We start from the raw sequence: 16614 nt of genomic DNA, 5'->3' as shown, positions 1-16614 counted from the left end.
CCACCTGCAAAATTATTGGATGTCCTTATCCTTAAAATAAAAGAATTAGTGCTACTATTCTTTCAAACTATCATCTTATATCTCTTCTCTCTTTCACTGTTTAGCTTGTTAACTCTTAAAAATAATTATCTTCACTTTAATACTTCCTTCTCTACATCTTGTGCTCTGACTTCTGATATGAAACTCTATTTAAACTGCTGGCTCCAAAAGTGCTAATAATTTCTTAACTGATCAGTCAGTTGACTTTTTCTTAGACCTCTTTAAACCCTGTAATACTGTAAGATCACATTCTCTTCTAGGAGAGTCTTTCTATGACCTTACTGTTCCATCAAAACTGCTTTCTCCAAAGTTACTAATGATCTCTTAGTTGCCAAATCCAGTGGCCTTTTCTCAGAACTCATTCTTCTTGACCTTTCTGTACCCTTTGACCCAGCTGATCATCCTCTCCTCTCTGATACTTTTTTCTCTGTAGATTTTTTGGGATATCACTCTGTTCTTGTTCTTATTCTATGACTCTTCCTTCTCTGCCTCTTCTGGTGATCCTTCTCGGGATCATGCCCTCTACCCATTCTCTAACCATAGATGTCCCTCAGGGTTCTTCTTCCCTCTGTACTACTTCACTTGGTGATCTCATTAGTTCCTATGGATTTAATTACTGTCTCTATGCTAATGATTCTCAAATCTTACTATCCTACCCTAAGCGCTCTGTTGACCTCCATTCTCACATCTGCAACTGTCTTTTAGACATCTTGAAATGGATCTCCAGCAGATATTTTCACTTCCATATTGCCAATACTGAACTCATTACCTTTCCTCCAAAGCTTCCCTGAATCCTACCCTCTCTCTTATTATAGAATGCAGCACCATCCTACCAGTCCCTCAGGCTCACAATCAGAATCATTCTGGATTCCTCACTATTCCTCACCTCTTCTCCACCATATCCAAGCTGTTGCCAAGGCCACCTTTGTAATGTTTTCTGAATATGACTTTCTCTCCTCCAACACAGACACCACTCTAGTTCAGGACCTAATCACTGCACAACTAGATTATTGCAATAGCTTCTGGTGCATCTGCCTGCTCAAGACTTTCCCCAATCCAATCTGTCTTTCATTCAACCACCAAAGTAATTTTCCTAAAGCTCAGGTCTGATCATGTTATCCCCCTACTCGGTAAACTCCAATGGTTCTCTACTGCCTCCAGGATCAATTACAAAATGCTCCATTTGGCATTCAAAACCTTTCCTAACCTAGTCCCTCCTAACTTTCTATGGTACTCCCTGACACTGACCTCCTGGCTGTTCCATGAATAAGACTCTCTGTCTCCTGGTTCTGGGTGTCCTCTCTAGCTGTCCCCCATGACTGGAAAAGCTCTCCCTCCTCAACTCTGCCTACTGACTTCCCTGGCTTCCTTTAAGTCTCAGCTAAAATCCCATCTTTTACTGGAAGTCTTTCCCAGTCCCTTACTTCTCATTAGAAGAAGCCTTCCCTCTGTTATTTTCTATTATTGTAAATATAGCCTATTTGTATATCTTTGATCCCAAGTAGTCTCTCCATTTAGACTGTAAACTTCTTGAGAACAAGGACAGTCTTCTGCCTCTTCTTGCATCCCAAGGACTGGCACATGTTAAGCACTTAATGAAGGTTTGTTGATTGACTGATAGTGTCTTGTTCTGTGGAGCTCTCTTAGTTTCCTTTCAACCTGTGTGACCATCCTTTCCCAGTCTCCTTTGATTAATAATCATCTATTCCTCTACTTCCAAAGTCTTAATAACCCCAAGGTGTTGTTCTGGGCTCTTTTCTCTTTTCCCTCTGTACCATCTTCCTTGGTCATCTCTATAGCTCTCATTAGTTTAGTTATAATCTACATTGATTCCTAAATCTATAAATCTAACTCTAATCTTTTTCCTGAGTTCCAGTACCATGAACTGTTGGGCATCTTCATCTATATATCCTATCAAACTTCAACATGTCCAAAATAGAACTCACTGTCTTCTCCCATAAACCTACCCCTCCTCCAAAGTTCACTACTCTGCTAATGCTACCAACATCCTCTCAGTCATCCAGATTCAAAACCTTGGAGTCATCCTTGACTTCTTTCTCCCTTGCTCCTTATCCCTCATTTCTAATTATTTCTATTTCCCTAAAATCTCTCCCATATGTCACTTTTTCTCTGAATCTCAGAGCTACCACCCTATCACCTATCAACCACCTATCATAATAGCCTTCAAATTAGTCCCTCGGCTCACAGCCTCTCCCCTCTCCACAAAGCTTCCTCCCAAAACCACCAAAGGAATTTTGCTAAGGCACAGATTGGGATGTATCACTTCCCTCCTCCAAAACATTAGTGATTCCCTAGTGCTTCTAGAATAGCATAACAATTCCCCTACCTGCCATTTAAGGCAGACTCTTTAACTTGGCTCCGATTTACCCTTCCAGACTTATTTCACATTAGTCCTAGTCCACATACACACTCTACATTCTAGCCAAATTGGACTGGCTGCTCCCTGAGCTCAACATTCTGCGTCCTAACTCTCTGCATCCACAAAAGCCATCTTCCATTCAGGAAACGTCCTTCTTCCTCAGCTCCCCACTCAGAATCTTAATTAAGTCTTTAAGATTTAATTCAAGCTCTACCTCTTGAAGCATTCCATGATCTCCCTCGTTCCTTAAATTATTTTGTATTTACTTAGTAATATTTGTCTGTCTATCTATCTTCTATCTGTCTATCTTCTATCATCCATCCATCTATCTATTTATTTATCTTCTGTCTGTCTTATCTTCTACCTTTCTCTCTCTCTCTCTTTTTAGTAGAATATAAACTCCTTGAAAGTACAGACTGCTTCATTTTTTCTCCTAGCACAATGCTTTGTGTATCATTGATGCTTGGTTGAATTCCTGATGCCAGAACAGAAAAAAAGACAATGGAATCTTTGGTCATCATACCTAAACATAGATTTTGTGAAGGATCTCTTCTCAAACTGTAGCACAACTATAGACAATTGCTCTGAGGAAAATACATGCAATAAAGTTAGTCCCTGGTCTAGCACTCTCTTATTAAAACTCTGATGTATTGAACTTTAGAGAGTTGTGACTCCTATCAGACAAGGAGAACTATTAAGGTTTTCTTCCCTCAGGAGTAGAGAATGTGCCCAAGGGACAGAGAATTGTCAAATTCCTACAGAGAGGAGAAGCTAAGGTATAATGTCAAATGATTGTCAGCTGGGGAAAGTAGAGAGTAACACTTGAGACCACCTGCTGGAAACAGGTAGAAACTACCAAGAAAGTCATACCAAAGAGATTTGTTAGAGACAAGATTCAGTCAAAAAGGTATTCATGTTTGGGACAATAAGCAACACCAAGAATTCAAGTTAAGGGATCCGTGCTCCTTATGATTGCTCAATCAAGGATTTCTGTTTCATTTTCCTGCTTTTTTTTTTTAATAAAACTTCCTTTTAGAAAATTGTGGAATATATCCTAAGAGGAGTTCATTTCTCTTGTGGTAAGTAGTGCAATATGGATATTTTCCCCAGTTCTCTGGGTAGGAGTATATGAGAAAGAAAAGTGAGAAAGTGCCCCCAAAATGTTCCTGGGTCCTTTATGCCATGAAAGTCTCTGATGTAAAAGTTATACCAAGTTCTTCTGGGTGGTGAAATGGTTTGTGAGGCTGTATGAATATAATGGGAATTTAAATAGGAAGATCTTTCCCATTCATTAATAGGCCCATGTGACCTGCTTTGGTCACATGGAAGTATGAGTCATATAGAGCCTTTGGTGGGAGAAGTTTGCTGAATGGGTAGAGGGTGAAACAGGAAGAGGCAGAGCCAGAGTGTAGCTAAAAGGAAGTTAGTCATGAGAACAGTCAGAGGTAGAAAGGATGCAGGCAAGCAGGCAGCTGGCCAGTGTAAGTGAGAGAGCTTGTTTGTGACTTTGTTTAAGGGAGCTGGTTTGTGGGAAGCCTAGCAGGCGGAAGACTTGGGGATGGTGTTGTCCTCTGCATTGTTACTGCGTGTAGATTTTTGTTACTATGATGGATTTGACTTTCTGGTGTTGGGATTTGGCTTTCTGGTGTCTGAATGAATGTATTGGTTCTGTGTTCCGTGTAGAGAGTCTGTGGTATTTCACGATTCAGAATTGCACTGAGATATTCATGGCTGCCATAGGTGCTGTGAGTGTTGCATTGGTGCTTCAATGAATAAACAATGAATAAAGGAAAATGTGACCATGTATAAGGTATTGCACATGGAAAAAATATTCTAGACTAGATTTATAAGATGACCTCAGGACCCTCAGAAAAATTCCAATGAACAACTAATAACTGGTGATAATATAGATTATTTCAAGGTTTTATGCATTTGATGTTGTCTTTTGTTACTCAAAGAAGACCAAAATGACATCATTATGTCAGGGTCAATGTACAGTCCAACTACGTCAAACTATGGCTAATCAGACCAATACAAGCTCTAAAGCTCTGCCATGGATTGGATACAAATAGTCCATATGCAAATGTACCTTATATATATTATTACATCTTATCTGTGCAATAACCCCACGAGACACATATATGGGTAATATTTTTTAGAGATAATGAAATTGAGGTTAATAAAGGTTAAATTATTTGCTCTTGATCATACAGTTAGCAATTCCATCATGGTAGAAGTTGTACTTTCCTGAGTCTAAGTTAAGAATACTTTCCATAACACTACTTTGTTTCATTGTACATTGCTTCCAGAAGATACTGTCCCCAGAAACAGCCAAGATCAAACAGGGTAAAAGAATTTGAAGGATTGTCAGGAAGGGTATTGAAGACAAAACTGAAAATATTACCTTTTCATCAAAGAAAATTGTTGTGAAATAAGACAACCTCTATGTTGTTTTGGTTACTACCCTGAAGAAATAGACCTACAGGATCTATGGGAAATTAAAGAGAGGGACAAAAGTGATCAAGCTAATGGATCTATTATGAGGATAAACTGCAACTAAAAAAAATAAATTGGGATTCTTTATCTTTGAAAGCTGACAACTGAGGATCCTAAATTAAAAATGGAAAGGACCCAGTCCCAGGACCATTATTTTACAGATGAGGAAACTAAGACCCTAAGAGACTAAGCAACCCACTCAAGGTTATAGGATAATAGATTATAGACCTAAAGCTGGAAGGGACCTAAGAGGTCATCTAGCCTGATCCTGTCATTTTATAGGTGAAGAAATGACCCAAAGTCATATAAATGTCAGAATCAGGATTTGAACATTCCACAGCTCATCTAACTACAAGTCTGGTACTCTTTCTGCTGTACTGAGTTGCCTCCATCTTAATTGCTATAAAACCAAGAATGTCAAAGATAGGATAAATATTAACTTGTTCACCAAGTCCTGTAACTAAAAGGTACACTTGAAGCTTGTAAAGAAAAGACAAGACAATGTAACTTAATAAAGTGATAATGTGACTGCCCTTGGAAATGGTCTGTATCATCTTAAGGATGACCACATTGGATAATCACTCTCTTCGAAATTACTATAGTCACAAATCGTTCACAATCACATTTGAATTATAAACGTTTCCCAAAGCTTTTAGTAGAAATTGAACAGGAACAGTCTTTTCTCCTTGCCTTCTCAATCTTAAAGAACACATCTGGCGTTTGCAGATAAGATGGAGCCTTTAGTCTCCCAGGCGCCATATTTTCCCCCAAAGACTATATTTTTATTTTTTAGAAAAGTAAATACATGAAGATGGAGATAAGCTACCACCACCCACACACCCCCAGTAGTAGCCAATGTGTAAAAACAATTGGTTTGGGGGTCATTCTTTCGTGACTAATCTTTATGTCACCTGCTCTAAATAAAAACAAATGCCATTGGTGTCTAATCTTCCCAGAAATGAAAGTCTGCACGTAAGGACAAACCTTGAAATGGAAACATACTCTTAGCCCCCGTGGACTGATTTGTTCTTGTTTCTGTCCAGTTTAAATCTGAAAATATTTCTGTCCTCTCAAAACCACTTACTTAGTTCTATGGCTTAGTTCCTTAGTTTTGCTTTCACATTGCAAAATCCAGCCATGTGTCACCCTTTTCCACATCTTTTCTACTGGGAAGAAGAACAATACTGGAAGAAAATGGTTTATTCCAAGTCACTGTGATAGGAATGTGACCAAAAACAGGGTTGAAAAAGCCTAACTCCATCTTTACCTCCACCCCTCCTGATCCCTGCTCCCTATCCCCCCAAGCCTGGTTGACAGAACAGCAATTTGACAAATACTTCTATCTGCTAATGGGCAGGCAGCTAAAAATAAAAACAAGGCTACCCACTTCAGCCAACAAAGCATCTGTTCTAAGAAAAGAGATTCTCTCCCCCTCCTCCCTGACTTCGGTGGGTTTTTATCCTTTGTAGCCTGTCTCCACTGAAAGACAGATTCCAATTTCCCCCAGGACCACAAAATGCCCCCCAACCTCTCCCCCATCATTGTGGTTGCCAGTTTATTTTTCAGTTGTGGCCAATGGTAACCTCTTGCACCATTCTCAGCTAAATAGTGTTTGTTTTAGGAACAAAGCACAGAGGACAAATATTTCTGTGTGGTTTTCTATTTGGGGTGAGGGAGGGGCTAATACTTGAAGTCAAGCTGATTCTCATCTTTTCCAGCCCTTGTTATCTCTCTTCTAAGAGAGCTCCAAGCACATGGAGACACATGGTCGCTAGCCTGCAAAAGAGGAGGAAAGATTGGGGTTGGATATGATTAAAAGGAAAAGTCCAATAGACAGGAAGTACAACTTCTGAGTCACTAAGCAAAATATTTGAAAGTGTCCACTGTACCCTTGAATTAATAACAAATATAATGGATCACTAGAATTTCAGAATATGGACTCTAAAAGGGAAATCAGGGGTCATTTTGCCCTGACCTTACCAGAAGAAACCCTTCTATATAATCTCGACCAATAGCCATCTAACCTTTCTGTCTGCAGACTTTCAGCGACCACATCATCTACCAAGGCAGCCCAACTCATTTTTTAATAGCTTGAATTGTTAGGAAATTTGATCTCATAGGGAGCTTAAATCTGCCTCTCAGCAACTTCCACCCACCTCTTGCTCCTAGTTTTGACCCCAGAAATCAAGTACAGCAATAGTGGCACAGTGAAAAGAGACTAGACGCATAGTTTGAAGACACTGGCTCTACTTCTGACTCTCTTATTTACAACTTGTGTGACCGTGGGCAAATCATGTAACCTCTCTGGGCCCTTTTTCTGTAGAGGAGGTAAATGGGAGCCAGAATCCAAACCCCAAAAGGCACGTCAAATAAGAGGCAAAAGTTGCTAAATCACCTCTAAGTTCTTTCTGGCTTTAAATTTAATATCCTGAGTCTGATTCCTCACCAACATTACAATCTTTTAGATACTCAAAGATGGTGATCATGTCCTTACTAAATCTTCTCTTATCTAAATATTACTCAGGCCCTTCAATGAATCCTTGTATAGCCTTCTCTAGTCTTCCCATCCTGGTAAACTTTTCTGGACCTGACCAAGCTTATCAGCATCCCTCTAAAATGTAATGCCTAGAACGGTACTCCAGATGTAATTTGAATAGAGAAGAATGCAGTACAACTCTGAACTCTCATGTTACTGATACCAAGCATTTCACTGTAGTCAAAGATTCTATTAGCTTTTTTTTAGTTTCTCAGTACCACTGTGAATTCATTGAGTTTGCAGTTCACTAAAATCCCCAGATACTTCTTCACACAACTGTTATCTATTGATGAGTCTTGCATCCTATTCTTAGGAAGTTGATTTTTTGAACCCAAGTATAGAAATTATAGATCTTCTCCTTTTATGGACCTCATACCAGACAGGGGGTGCTTATGGTGTCTATTCTCTGGCCAATAACCTGTTTTTGTCCTGCATTTTTGAAGATTATAATGTCAGAGAAATGATGACATGACTTGCACTTGACTTTGTTTTGAGTGAAGGAGGGATGTGCAAGGTCCCCAGTGTTACTTTCCTCTCCTGAGCTATCTGGATCCAGTGACCAGATATTGATCAGGATGACTGGAGAAGGCCCAGGATACAATGGAAGACCTTGGTCTATTCGCTTAGAGTGAGGTAAGACCATTCAGTGACTAAGCCTCTCTAAAAAGTAATTAGGGAATGGCCCCTTTAATGGTCAAAAGAAAAAAAAATAAGTAAATCAAACTGGGAGGGAAAGAGCAACAGTTACTACTAATAATCACTCTGAAGCCAGGAGGGTGCAGAAAACAGCCATTAAGCGGAGTTTTGTCCAGTGTGCAATCTGTGGACTTCAGAGTGAACTGGGTTTAAGGTTTTGGGAAAGACAAGACAAAAAGAAAGACAGAAAGTCAGAAAGGAAGGAAGGAAGGAAGGAAGGAAGGAAGGAAGGAAGGAAGGAAGGAAGGAAGGAAGGAAGGAAGGAAGGAAGGAAGGAAGGAAGGGAAAGAAAGAAAGAAAAAAAGATGGAAGAAAGAAAGGAAAGAAAGAGACAGAAATCTTTCCAGTGAACCCCAAGTTAACTGGACATCCTCTGGCCATCCAAATTTACCTTCCTTTGGAGAGAAGAAGGAAGGGGGAGGATGGAAAGAAGGGAGCAGATGAGCTGAGTTACCCAGCTAGCTGGGTCGACGTCCAGGCAGCATGGCCTAAAGACTGGCTCGTTCAAATAGAGCTCAAAACCGAAGGAGCTACCTCCACCCAAATGTATCCCTTGTGACTTAAAGAAAAGTCCCCTTAACTCTACAAATACCTACCTAGGCCGGGTTAAGAGTGGAACATGAGGGAAGAGAATGGACATTTCTTTTATAAATGAAAGATTTGGAAGCTTATTCACAGAGCCTTTCCTGTTGTCTCTGAGACTGTTTTCCCTCTATAATTAGCTTTTATTCAAACATAGCACTGGCTGCCCACTGTGACTGGTATTCACCTCTGCCTTTTACTTTCCTTGTCTTCCTTCAAGGCTCAACTCAAGTGCCACCTTCTGCAGGAGGCCTTTCCTGACCTTCCTCTCCTTCTCTAGCTAAGAGAATTTTACTGAGCTATCCTGAGATTCTTTGGGCTTTAAATCTATGAAAGCTAGTGCCTTTCCTTCTAAAGTTCTTCCTTCTATTCTGTATGTATCTTATATATTCATATTTATGCACATGTTCCCCTACTAGAATATGTTTCTTGAAGGCATGATCTAATTTTTTAATTATATGAGCTAATTTATTTTTAAAATTTTTCTAATTTTTTTGTGTATCTACAGCGCTTTATACACTATCTGGCCCATAGTAACTGCTTAATAAATGCTCATTGACTGATTGTCTGTATCTTTTATTCTGAATATATCTTTCTACAGTTAAACAGATATGGATTTATATATATATTATATATATAATATACACACACACACACACGCACACACACACATACGTGTGTATTCATGCTTCCTTCCCTGATGAAATTCCTTTCCTTGAGAGCAGGGATCATTTCATTTTTTGTCTTTGTATCCCCAGTGCCCAACATAGTTCCTGGCATATGACAAGTGCTCAATAGTTACTTATTGATTAATTGATTATCTCCAGTAAGCTTTATCTTCTCTAACTCTGTAGATCTTCAAGGATCCTTGTTCTGGTACAGAGAAACGAGATTGGTCATCCTATGATGAATCATAGAAATCTTTACAGGCATTAAAATGTAAGCAATTCCATTTGAATATTAATTATGAGTTGGGATTATTTCATTTTGTATACTGTTGTCCCCAGGGTCTGGCACATAATAGGCACCTAATAAATAATTGCTGATTGGTTAAAGACCAGCTTGCTTATCTTACCGAGAATGGAAAATAAGATACAGAGGAGTTAAAAGATTTAGCCAGGATCGTAACCTAGTAAATTTTGAGTTGAGATTTGAACATCTCCAAACCTAGTGCTCTGTTGATGCTGTCAGGCAGCTTAATCCAAGGGGGAAATCAGCTTTCACATTAAGAGGATTAATTTTTCTCCTGTTTCTGAAGATCACGCTACAAAATTGTAGACTATTCCAATTTTCCATTCAAATTCGGTCATCTACCTACTTAGACTTGAGTCCTGGATCTAGAACTTACTAGCTGTGTGGTTATAGGCAAGCCACTTAACCTCTCTGATCCTTCAGGTTATTCATCTTCAATATAAAGAGTGTATTGCCTATCTCACAGAGATATTGTGAGACAAGAACTCTGTAAAACTTAAAAGGGATATTTAAATGAGCTGGTTGTTTGGCAAAAACTATTTCTCCATGACATATTTTATAGCTTTAGGTTCTAAGCATCATGGAACAGTGGGAAAAGGATTAGAGAGAGTCAGGAAACTTGGGTTCTATTCCTAGTTCTGCTACTCATTAACTATCTGGCATTGGACAAGTCACTTTATAAGCCTCAATTTTTTCATCTGTAAAATTAGAGATTTCAGTGATATGATCTGTAACATTGTCTATAGTCCCAGATTCAATGAAAAGGGTCTAGGTAAATATGAAAAAGTCAGTTTGCAATTTTCGGTGGATATCAAGCAGAAGTAGTGTGGCACATTCCCAGCAAGATTTTCAATTGAATTTACGTATAATGTTGAAAACACTAATATGCTTTTTTCTGGTTTTCTTTAGAGAGTTAGTTTCCTTTACTTATTCCTGTCTCTTTTTTAATGCTTCATTAATGTTCTTTCTTTTTTTTAAAAAACATCATCATTACTTCCCAGTGATGACTTGACCCTGTCTTAGTCACATGTAATATAAATATAGCCTACCAAGGTTGAGGTCTTCCTTCAGCCTCTCTCTTTTTACCTCAAAACTCATTCTATCTGACCATTCCTCCCTTTCTTTTTATATTAATGCAATACAATTCAAGAAGCATTTATTTATTGCCTACAATGTCCAGAGAACTATGGTAGGTTCCAGAAATACAAAAGCAAAAAATGTTAGAGATACCAGAGGATAAGAAGGATATAGCACCTACACAGGTAAGCAAATACAAAACCAGTGAGACAACTAGCATTGATTAAGTACCTGTTGTGTGCCAGACATTGTACTAAAGTCTGTGAATTCAAAGAAAGGTAAAAAACAGTAAAAAAAAAAAAAACCAACTCCAGTTGTTCGCAGTCTAATGAGTGAGATTATGAGATATGTACGTGATGAATTGGGTTTAATCCCAGAGGGAAGGCACTATGATTAAGAAGTACTGAGGGAACTCCTACTTCTTCCTAAAGATGGGATTTAACTGAAACTTGAAGGAAACCAGGGAAGCTTGGAAGCAGAGAAGAGGAGGGAAAAGTTCCAGGAATGAAGAACAGCCAACGAAAATGCTTGGAGTCTAGAAATAGTATGTGCTTTTGTGAGGAAAAGCAAGGATATCAGTGACACTTGATTGGAGTACACAAAATATCCATAGACCCCTGGACCAAATTCCTCTCTCCTGTCTCAAGTTCTCCTAAACCAGATCAAATCTAAGGCAGCTGACCAAAAATATTAGTCTTACTTGGGCTCATTAGGCCTCCACACAAAGTTTATTCTGCAAGATCTGCTACCGTACTCATATCTAGACTTCCACAAATGTGGCTCAAGGTCAAGCACTCAAAGTGATAAATGCATATCAGATAGCATGTAGTCCTTATGTCTCGCAACAGAAAATATGTATAGTACCAAGGACTCTTGGTTCAATGGGGAGGCTAGGTGACACAGTGGATAGAGTGTTGGGTTTATAGTCAGGAATACTCATCTTTCTGAGTTCAAATTTTGCCTGAGACTTAACGAGCTGTGTGGCCCTAGACAAGTCACTTAACCCTATGTGCCTCAGTTTTCTCATCTGTAAAATGAGCTGAAGAAGGAAATGGCAAACCACTCCAGTATCTTTGCCAAGAAAACCTCATGTGGTCACAAAGAAGTAGACATGACTGAAACGACTGAACAACAACAAAGCCAAGAACTCTTAGCAAAGCCTAAAGAGATACTTACAGTAGACTAAGGAATCCATAAAATCCGTAAAATGTATTGGTATACATTTACTCTTGAGTCCTTTCAATTCTATTGGTTGGTTTAGATTTTCTCCTGTTTCTCTATTCCATTCTTACTGCCCAATAATTTGCATGGAATTTAACCTGTGTTTGCTAGCAGGGTAGTACCCTGACATTCCAGAAAAACCTCTTTTCTCCACAAGATAACTCTATCCTCCTAAGACTTGGAGTACACCTCCACTGCAGGTGGACACTTTGAAGCTACGATAGGCAACCCCTTTTCCCAATGGACTGTCCAAATCACTCACAGTAATACTGGGGACAAAGTACAAGTCTTCTGCTTCCCCATGATGTAGAGAAAGAAAGATGTGTTTTGGCACATGGATAGCCCAGGTTAAGAACTATTGGTGTAAGTGGAATGAAACCAATCTTATCTAGGGAATTTCATTTATTTTAAAACCAACTTTCAAGATATGTCCAGGATCAGTAATCCATTCAGTCTGCTTATGGAGTCCAGAAAGGATAGTAGATCTAGAATCAGTGGGCCTGTGTTCTAATATCTCCTCTCCCACTTACTATCTGTGTGACTTTGGACAAATTACTTAATTTCTCCTGACCTCAGCTGCCTCATTTGTAAAATTAGTGGGTTGGATTAGATGATTTCAAAGGTCCCTTCAATATCAAAATCTATGATCCTATCTATAACCATTTTCTATGTCTACATCAACTGTACAATAAGTAATGTACAACAAGCCAGAAGCATCAAATTGTATTCAGTATACTGCACTGAACCCTATTTAGTATGCTACAAAATATAATGCTTATGAGTAGTAGATGATTACATTATAGATTTTTCAAAAGCACAGATACTCTCTTCAGTTAAGTAGAAATCCCATTAGACAGAAGCCCTGATTCCCTGAGCATTCCAGTTATTCAAAACTTTACACAGTATTATTTCAGTCATGTCTGGTGGGATATTTAAATGAGCTGCTGTTTTTGCAAAACTATTACTTTACAACTTAAGTTTTATAGCTTTAGGGTTTCTTGGTGAAGGTAATAGAGTGGTTTGCCACTTCCTTTCCCAGCTCATTTTAAGATGAGGAAACGGAGGCAAACAGGGTTAAATAACTTGCCCAGGGTCACATAGCTAGGAGGTGTCTGAGGCAAGATCTGAACTCAGGAATATGACTAGGCCCAGCACTCCATCCACTATACCACCCAGCTACCCTGCACAGTACTACAGTGCTTTCCAAAAATAGTGAGCATCGGTGTTGGCTGAATAGGTCCAGGTAGGAAGATTAGAAGCACCTGAACTAGCCAACAACCTTGTGTCCTTGGGGATGTTGGAGTCTGATGCTAGTTGACTTCACAACTTTTCAGAGAAACTCAGCTAGCTTCCCATAGTCACCATGTTATTACAAAGCTAATCTAGAATTGGCCCTGCCACTGACCTTCCTCCCTTTTCATGAGCTCCTGTGAAAAGTAGCCTAAATTCTAGAACTAGGATAACACAAAGAAGGTTAGTTTTATTCTCATCACAAAAGCTCTTGACTCATTTTACTTAAGGAGAACACACTATGAATCACATGTGATTTCCATTAAATTTTGCATGCATTTAGATGTGGGTATGAACTAGGGAACATATTTTGTTTGAACTCTCTAGCTCTTCTACTCATTTCTTCAGTTTGCTTTTTTTTCCTCTGACGCCATATGTTTTTGTATTTCAGTAATGAAAAAACATGATCTTTCTCCCTCCTAGGGTAGAATTAGGCATGGAGGGAGCTTGGTGTTTGCTCAGGAAGACAAGGATGGTGGGAAGGAGAAAACCATTGTTTAAGCTTTCCTTGTGAAACTGCATTTCTCAGTGTCCAATCCCGGAAGTGTAAGAACTGGTCATAAATTATTTCTGTTACATCAAGAATGGCCCTTCTTTAGTGTCATTGGGACTTCTAGTTATATAAATGTGACATGGAGCTCAAGCACCTGAGGCTATTTCAAGTGAAAGATGAGTTAAAATGCATTAGGGAAACAGCTTGCTCACTATACAGAAATAGTCTTCCAAAGTTTCTGGACAGGATATATGTAACTAGATTTTCCCCAATGCATCTTAACCTGGGGTGGAGGGGAGGAGGGTGTTAAATGAGGTCAAATGACATTCCAGGTCTTGGTGGGGAGTGATCGTTTATGAGGCTTTCTTTCATTTTACTTATTGCAATCCTTCCAAAAGCTCATTCTGCCACCATCCATTCTCAGCCCTTGCCACAGACCATACTGAGCAATTTTTATTCCCTAGGCAAGCTATGGAGGGATTCTTTTGGATTACAGTAGGACACCACAACGTTTTTAACTGCTAAAGGACTGGCCTTTCTGAGGATAGGGGAAGGACAGGGTTTTTGACTTTGGGGAAAAAGTATTAACCAAGAAAAGGAAACTTTTCTTGGTGTAGGAAGCAGGCCATAAAGGGGATGTTTGGGATGGTGCTGTTTTCTTCCTCTCAATTTCCAAAATGACCCAGGGTAGGGATCGCTGCTGTGGGTAGGGAGTGCAAGGCAAGTGCTAGGGAGGGGGAAGTGTGCTTTTTGGTGATGTCAGCACCCTCTCAATTTCCTAACATAAGCAGAGTTTCAGTGAGTCTTCCCTCATTATAACTTTGCTCTGCAGCTCCTCTATCTCTCTGGTCCAGCCTGTTTCCCTCCTTTGCTCTAACCCCAGGAACAGAAAGTTCAGAGTTGATTAAGAACAAGGATTTTTAACCTGAGGGTCACAGATCCCTTAGATTTTTTTTTTGCAAGGCAGTAGGGGGTAAGTGACTTGCTTAGGGTCACATAGCTAATAAGGGTCAAGTGTCTGAGGCTGGATTTGAACTCAGGTCCTCCTGACTCCAAGGTCAGTGCTCTATTCACTGTTCTACCTGCTCTCCCCAGATCCCTTAGATTTAAGGTGATCAATAAACTTGAATGGGGAAAAAAATTGCATCTCTATTTTCATTCATCTTTCACTGAACTTATTTTTTCCTTTTATTATATAAAATCATATTCTAAGAGGGATACTATAGGCTTCATCAGGCTGTCAAACAGGTCAATGACACAAAAAAGTTAAGAATTCCTGGGCTAGAAAAAGAGGAGTAGAAGAGAAAGAAGCCTTTTCATTCCATGTTATTTTTTTAACCACCCCAAGTTCCATCTTCCTTTGCATTCTCCTACAGAAAATAAAATCTCTATATTCATGATATTTATTATGACTTCACTTTATTTATCAAATAAAATTTAAAAGACACAGTTATTTAACTCTTTCAGATTCACAAAATCTTTTGTTAAACCTAACAGTAGGCTTTGGTCTCTATACCAACAGACTTTATCAGCACTGAAACATCAAAATAAACAAATTTCCCTATGGAACCTCTCAGGCCCTCTCTCATTGGGAGATTGTACTGAATATCATCAAGTCTCTTCCAAAGCTGGCAGAATTTGTCCTGTGCCCTGACCTCTTCTCCATCAAGGGAAGCACCTGTACAGAAAGAGAAGTACAATTGCCAAGCTATGAAAGGACTGGCTGGTGTTGTCCTGTAAATGACAATGTCTCAGCACTTTTCTCCTTAAGGATGGTGGTCCTGAAGAAGTTACCTTGAGTCTCCATTTTAAAAAATATATTTCAGGGGCAGTTAGGTGGCAAAGTGGATAGAGCACTGGCCCTAGAGGGAGGAGGACTGAGTTCAAACCTTTCCTCTGATATTTACTAGCTGTGTGACCCTGCACAAGTTATTTAACCCTGATTGCCTTCAAAATAAAATAAAATAAAATATATCTCAGAAATAACTTCTCTCTCAACAGCAACGATATAGAGTGCAATGGAAGAGCTTTTGGATGTTACCAAAGGACAGATTCTCTACCACTCACTATCTCTGTGACTTTGTATTCATTGACCTCTCTGGAACTGTTTCCTCATTTGTGAAATAAGGGGATTGGACTAGATAACCTCTAAGTCTCCTTCCAGCTTAAAATCTATGATTTTATTACAGAGAGATTTTTGCAAAGAGTAAAATGTACTGGGATCCAGCAGATATGAAAGCTGTATTCCAAGACTTATCTCATAACATTTATATGGTGAGGTGAAAAGAACACTGAACTTGAAGTCACGCTTCCTGAGTTCAAATCTCAGATCTTCCACTTAATACCTGTGTGGCCTTAAACTTGACTTTTCTGGGCCCAGTTTCTTCATTTGTAAAGTGAAGAGGTTGAACTAGGTGTTTCCCAAAGTCCTTTTCAGCTCTGTATTTATAATACAAGGAACTATGACTTCATGACATGGCAGTTAGGTGCTGTAGTGGATAGAACGTTAGACCTGCAATCAGAAGGACCTAAGTTCAAATCTGGCCATAGACACACAATTAACTATGTGACCTTGGAAAAAGTCTTTCTAGCTCAGTTTCCTCAGTTGTAAAGTGAGATTAATAGTGTCCATCTCCTGAGGTTGTTGTGAGGATTAAATGAGATTCTATTTGTAATTAGCACATAGTAAACATTTAATAAATTTTTGTTTTAAAAAATGTCTCCCCAGTACTATAGGACACTGTCTGGTATATGATAGATGCCCAGTAAATGCTTGATTATTCTTAGACTCCAGTATGTCCACATTTATTCTTCTCTGCTTAGGAAGAGTCT

This window comes from Notamacropus eugenii, chromosome 2, assembly GCF_028372415.1.
Source record: "Notamacropus eugenii isolate mMacEug1 chromosome 2, mMacEug1.pri_v2, whole genome shotgun sequence".
Lineage (NCBI taxonomy): Eukaryota > Metazoa > Chordata > Mammalia > Diprotodontia > Macropodidae > Notamacropus > Notamacropus eugenii.
The sequence above is the reverse complement of the archived record's forward strand: the minus strand, read 5'-3'. Positions refer to the sequence as shown.